The sequence below is a fragment of the Poromitra crassiceps genome (assembly GCF_964638095.1).
Source record: "Poromitra crassiceps genome assembly, chromosome: 3".
NCBI classification, from domain to species: Eukaryota; Metazoa; Chordata; class Actinopteri; order Beryciformes; family Melamphaidae; genus Poromitra; species Poromitra crassiceps.
In genome coordinates this window covers 67971924-67977900 of record NC_139625.1, presented here as the reverse complement: position 1 = coordinate 67977900, position 5977 = coordinate 67971924, and the positions used below count along the sequence as shown (strand labels likewise).

The 5977-nt window shown below is 41.8% G+C and overlaps 1 long non-coding RNA gene across 1 annotated transcript; it reads right to left on the bottom strand.

Moving 5' to 3' along the window:
* Positions 1 to 683: 683 nt before the first annotated feature.
* LOC310774076 lies at positions 684 to 2925 on the bottom strand. The gene is made up of 3 exons (XR_014552576.1): positions 2815 to 2925; positions 2309 to 2405; positions 684 to 1551 (listed from the first exon to the last, which is right to left on the bottom strand). It is a non-coding gene; the product is annotated as an uncharacterized lncRNA (long non-coding RNA).
* Positions 2926 to 5977: the final 3052 nt, after the last annotated feature.

Genomic DNA, 5977 nt, shown 5'->3' with positions numbered 1-5977 from the left:
GGTTTCAACATTACATGTGGGAATATTCCCATGTGGATGGAATAACATGAACAACAAATTCACATGTCCTAAGATCACATGTGGGAACATTCACATGTATTAGTAGACAACCACATGTGAATGATCCCTTCTTTGACACATTTTCCACATAATTTCAGATTACATACAATTTGACACATACCAGTAGGTTATTTGCAACACACAACACATGTACAAGAATAAAATTATCTTATTTATTAACAAAACTTCACCTTTTCATAACTGCATTTATCATACATCTCTAGAAAAGGGAGTGATTGACAGATCGCATGTACAGTGATCACGGAACAATTGCAGGTGAAGCTGCAGCTCTGATGGATGAAAAATAAAGATGGCAACAGCCACCACTTCAACTCCAAACGGGAGACCAAAATCAAAGGGAGTGATTGACAGATTGCATGTACATGTACAGTGATCATGGAACAATTGCAGGTGAAGCTGCAGCTCTGATGGATGAAAAATAAAGATGGCAACAGCCACCACTTCAACTCCAAACGGGAGACCAAAATCAAAGGGAGTGACTTGACAGATCGCATGTACAGTGATCATGAACAATAGCAGGCGGAGCTGCAGCTTTGGGAAACCCCCCAAGCATGAAAAATAAAGATGGCAACAGCCACCACTTCAACTCCAAACGGGAGACCAAAATCAAAGGGAGTGATTGACAGATTGCATGTACATGTACAGTGATCATGGAACAATTGCAGGTGAAGCTGCAGCTCTGATGGATGAAAAATAAAGATGGCAACAGCCACTTTTTGGGGAGTTTAGCTCGATTGCCATTTTGTCCCCACTTACCCTAAATATACACTGTCTTTACGGTCACTCTCGATGCAGTATGGAGAGAGGGGTCATATTTAGCGATACAACAGTGGAGGCGGCACTACCGTTCAAAGGCAACAAAACACAGCGCCTAAAGCTCTATGCACATGTGTACATGTTGTGACTAGTTTATTCACCATGCTATGAAATAATAATCCATAGTTGCATGAAACATTATTTCCATAGTAAATCCATACCGGGTCACTTCCTTGTTTGTCTGTGGACAGCGCTTCCACGCATGCGTTATTTGCACATGCGCTGTACACCCGGCAGCGATGTTTACTAAATATTTATTTACCTCAAAAAATTGTTTTTCTGCATTTTGGATTAGTACCCGAGTCACAAGATGTACATAGAGCTTTTTGGCACTTTGTTTTGCTGCCTTTGAACGGCAGTACCGTTCTATCGCTAAATATGACCCCTCTCTCCATACTGCATCGAGAGTGACTGTAAAGACAGTGTATATTGGGGGGATATGGCAATCGAGCTAAACTCCCCAAAAAGTGGCCTATCCCTTTGTAATAACTATGCTAGGGTGTCATGTGAGCTTCTTGTGAGCCTTCAGAACTTGGGGCTGTCATGTCCCTTTCAGGGACAGCTTCCTGTGAGACTTCAGAACTTGGGGGTGTCATGTCCCTTTCAGGAACACCTTCTCTGCCGCTGACAAGTCTTCTGATCTTGTTGGTTCCCCTGTGAAAATTTAAATATCATTAGAATAGCCCTGTGAAAATTTTAATATCATTAGAATAATCAAGGCAATTTCACAAACATACTGGGGTATTACAACCAAAACTAGGCAAACCTAGTGTAGTCCGGCTGTGAACTGAAACATTTGATTCAGGACTTTATATTCACAAATGGTCCCATAACTTACACAAAATCTATGATGCATAGAGCAACATTCTCAGAATTTTGGGCAACACCCTATGCCCTAAAACAGATGCTGTAAAATGTGCCATGGATAATGGATGGAGATGCAATAAATCCAACAGAAAATGCTACAACAGAATCTGTGCCCCTACGCCCCGACTACAATTACAGCTCTATTATGAAACGAATACAACCCTAACACTGCAGGGGAAAAAAGAGCGATACAGGCAGAGAGATACACCAGATATCAGACCAGAACACTAATTGAGCACAGATCGGCTCTTCTCCTTTCAGAGAGAGCCTGGAGATGCAAGGTTAGCCTTCTTCTAATGGCTTTTCGGCAGAGAGGATGATGCCTTGTGGCACATCCCCTCCACCCCTTCATGCTCAGAACGCCCACGAGTTTAGCCTCAGGCAGGAAAATGTTTATCACATCACTGATGACATCACAATCGTGACAGACACCGCCAATTTTAATTAAGATATATCAATATAATATAAGCATGAATTAAGGTCAGGTTACATTCTATACGTTTTACACCCACTTTCAGTGATAGAGAAAACTAGAGAAACTTACTGTTCTTTGTCGCACTGCCTCACATCCTTCAACTTCTGGGCCATGCACTGTCTGATTAGAACCTCACTGGTGTTTGGGAACACAGCTTGCACTTGGTCTGTTGGAACAACAACAAAATACAAATTTACTTCAAGGTAAATTAAATTAAATAACTTAAGTTAACAAACAAAACAAAACAAAAAGACAGACCTCTTGACCAGAATATTTATTTTACACTATATTTTAGGCACTGTGTTTTGTTGACTTTGAGCCGCGATCCGCTTGGTCCTGTTTTAGTGCTGTCCATTTAACTACTGCACACCCCGACCCTCCAAACTGCACGGACAGTTGCTGTGAAGACGTGTATATCGATGTTTATTGGGGGCGATATGGAAAATTCGCTAAACTCCCCAAAAAGTGGCCTATCCATTTAAATTTTTCAACTTATATCATCAAATGATGGTACTAACATGCATTGTCTGTGATCAGATTGCAATCCGATAGTGTGCTTGAAAACATTAGCATACCGTTGTTGCAGAGATCACGGGTCCCAGGCTGCTCCGCCGTTTCATGGGGAAGGGGTGGGGTGGTGCTGGTGGAGGCAGCAGTGGCTTCAGGAGACGACAGGAGAGACAGAGGCAGAGGGAAAGACAGTAGAGAGGCAGAGAAGGAGACAGGGATAGAGGTCATTATCACCTGACACTAACATGCATTTTTTTTCTGAGATCAGACTGCAGCGCATCAGAGTCAAAGTAGCAAAAAATAAATATAAAAAAATATAAAAAATAAATAGATAAATGTATTTATTCCAAATCTATTTTTTTGACTAAATAATATTATATAGTATTTGTGTATTTAAATTAATATCCTTGCTTCTTTGTATACCACTATGCTGAGAACATCTGCACTATATTTGCAGAGCCTATTTGAATGTTGTTGTTTTTTAGTCACATTTGCAGGGTTCTCATACCTCCTAAAAATCAAATTCAAAGACTTTGCAAGGAATTTCCAGACCCAATTCTCTTAAATTTGAGGGCCGGGCAGAACTTTCAAAATAATGTAATGAGAACCATGTGCTGATTTTGTAAGGACTAAATAAGGACCCTACCGTTGTTGGGAGAGGGGACAGGGTCCCAGTCCGCTCCGGCACTTCGTGTGTGGGTGGGGTTGTGGTGGAGACGGCAGTGGCTTCAGGAGACGACGGGAGACACAGGCAGAGAGAGAGAGAGGAAAGAGAGACACAGAGGAGAGAGAGAGGCAGAGACAGGGATAGAGGCCATTGACGCCTGGCGTATTTTCTGTGATCAGATTGCAATCGGATAGTGCTTGACCACATTAACCTGATTAATTTACACCTGGTAATAATGTATCTCCAGTGTTCACATTGAAATCAGGTAAGCTCCATAGCATAGAGCAGTAGAAAAACTGCAGTGACTGTTGTTGTATGTGGATTGAGAGGATGCATTGCATGTACACTTGTGTTCAATGTGGTCACAATTAGAGATGCAACGGTATGAGTTTTTGATATTGGTATGATAACCTTGGACAAAAATACCACGGTTTCACGGTATCGCGGACCTTTATGTGTGTAGCGCTTTTCCCGTGGTGTTGAATGAGAGTAAGCGCCCTGGGTCCTTCTCTATGACCAACCCCCTATATAAGTGTTGTGGTATGGTTTTTAAATAATTTATTTACTGCTTAAACGATGAAATGACCTGCTGTTTTTAATATTTTAACCTTGTATTTCTAACCCCTTTTAATATACATGTATTTATTCTATTTATCCAATTTATTAATTACGCCAACACAGATGGTTTGTGATATACAAAAACAAGACAATATTTATTCTCTTCTAGGAAAATAAAAAGGTTGTATGGTACGGTAACAAGACCGTTATTTTTCAGGCATTTGGTCAAACCCTGTAGAAAATATAGGCTATTAGACTTTCACATTACATGGGAAAGAAAATCACACTGACCAGGTGCTAGCACTGGTAGATACCTCCTAAACCCACTAGAGCACTGAAACACTCAAATTAAATACCTCTCTTCAAAACAGACGTATGGCTTTGTCCATATGTTTTATACAGTCTATAAAAAATACAGTAAGGTTACCTGAAGTAGAAAATAACAACAGCACAAACAGTGGTACCACAAACAAATAAAGAAATAAACCCCCCGGTGCAGGCCTGATAAGTTGAGCGCTCAAGGTGATTCAGCACTGGACTGCTCACCACAGTTCTACAGCACTGACATCGCCGCTTACCAGAATCCTCTTCTTAAACAAGGAATCCTCTTCTTAATAAGGACTCCTCTTCACGCTTCCACTTCCGGAGGAACGGGAGGACAAGGGAAAGAAAAGAGACTGCTGTCTCCCTCCAGGTAGTGATGTGGAGCTCCCTCGTGGCCAGAGGTGCCACCGTGTGCTGCCCAGGTAGCACGGGGCGCTATCTGGTTCCCGCGGAGCCAGAGGTGCAACTGTGTGAAGCCTCCACGAGCACAGTGCGCTGTCTGGAGGCTGCTCCTCGTCGGAGATCACAAGAAAGCACCGCTGCTGTAAACCTTTAACGTGACGGTTAGCCACTGACTAAACTATATTGTTAGCTACACAGCTACAATTTACCGGAGCTCAGGACAAGGCTTCTGGCTTTCACCCTGTAAGTGACTGTTAGTCACTCACCAAGCTATAATTTTAGCGACAACAGCTACTATTTACCGTAGCGCAGGACGAACGTCCACTCCTCACGCAGACCTCAGCAGACTGACCGGCCGGCCTCTCAAGTCCCGCCTTCTTCACCCACCATCCAATAGTAACAAGAGAGACGAGTAGTCTCTCTATTTTACCCAATCACACGACACCATGCTGAGCAACGTTTGGTTGTTCCCCAGGCGTGAGGAAATGTTTGTATTCTCATACAAGCTTTACAGGAACGAATTAAAGGGACAGGGCATATAATTATATTAGGCCATAATGATAGTGGGGATTTAGTTTAACAAGAGGGGGAGTCTAGTTTTAATCAAAGAGGGATAATTGTTTAGTGTTAAGTTTAGAGATAGATTGTACCTCAATTTAACCCGGGGTTACATGTGTTATTGTGAAATCTGGCAACAAAAAAATAGCCTACGTAAAAAAAATTGCGGTTGAACCAAATGCATTTTATTTAATCTAATTAACTCATGTAAAATTAAAACACACATGCTTATCTTTTGTCAAATCGGATTGGACACTGGACATAAATGATTGTTTCAATGTTAATGCGCGCGCACACACACACACACACACACACACACACACACACACACACACTTATTCGTATCCAAAAGTACTATAGGGCAAATATTAGAGATCCAGATATTTTTGAAGAAAGTTGCTGTACAGCACAGTCTATGATAGAACCGACACTGGATGCTTGTGTGTATCCATCCTCACTCTGTCTTGGGGACGTTTAGCCTACACCCTTACTTTCAAGTGGTCAAGCACTACCCGATTGCAATCTGATCACATCTGATCACAGAAAACACATGTTAATGCCAGGTGTAAATGGCCACATAGAGACAGAGGGGGATAGATATGATGGGCACCACTGCTAATTATTTAGCTAAAGCTAGCTACAGCAGGGTTCATACAGACATCACATTACAAGATTACATTTAAAGACTTTCAAGTACTCTTTCAAGCACTTGGTTTGGA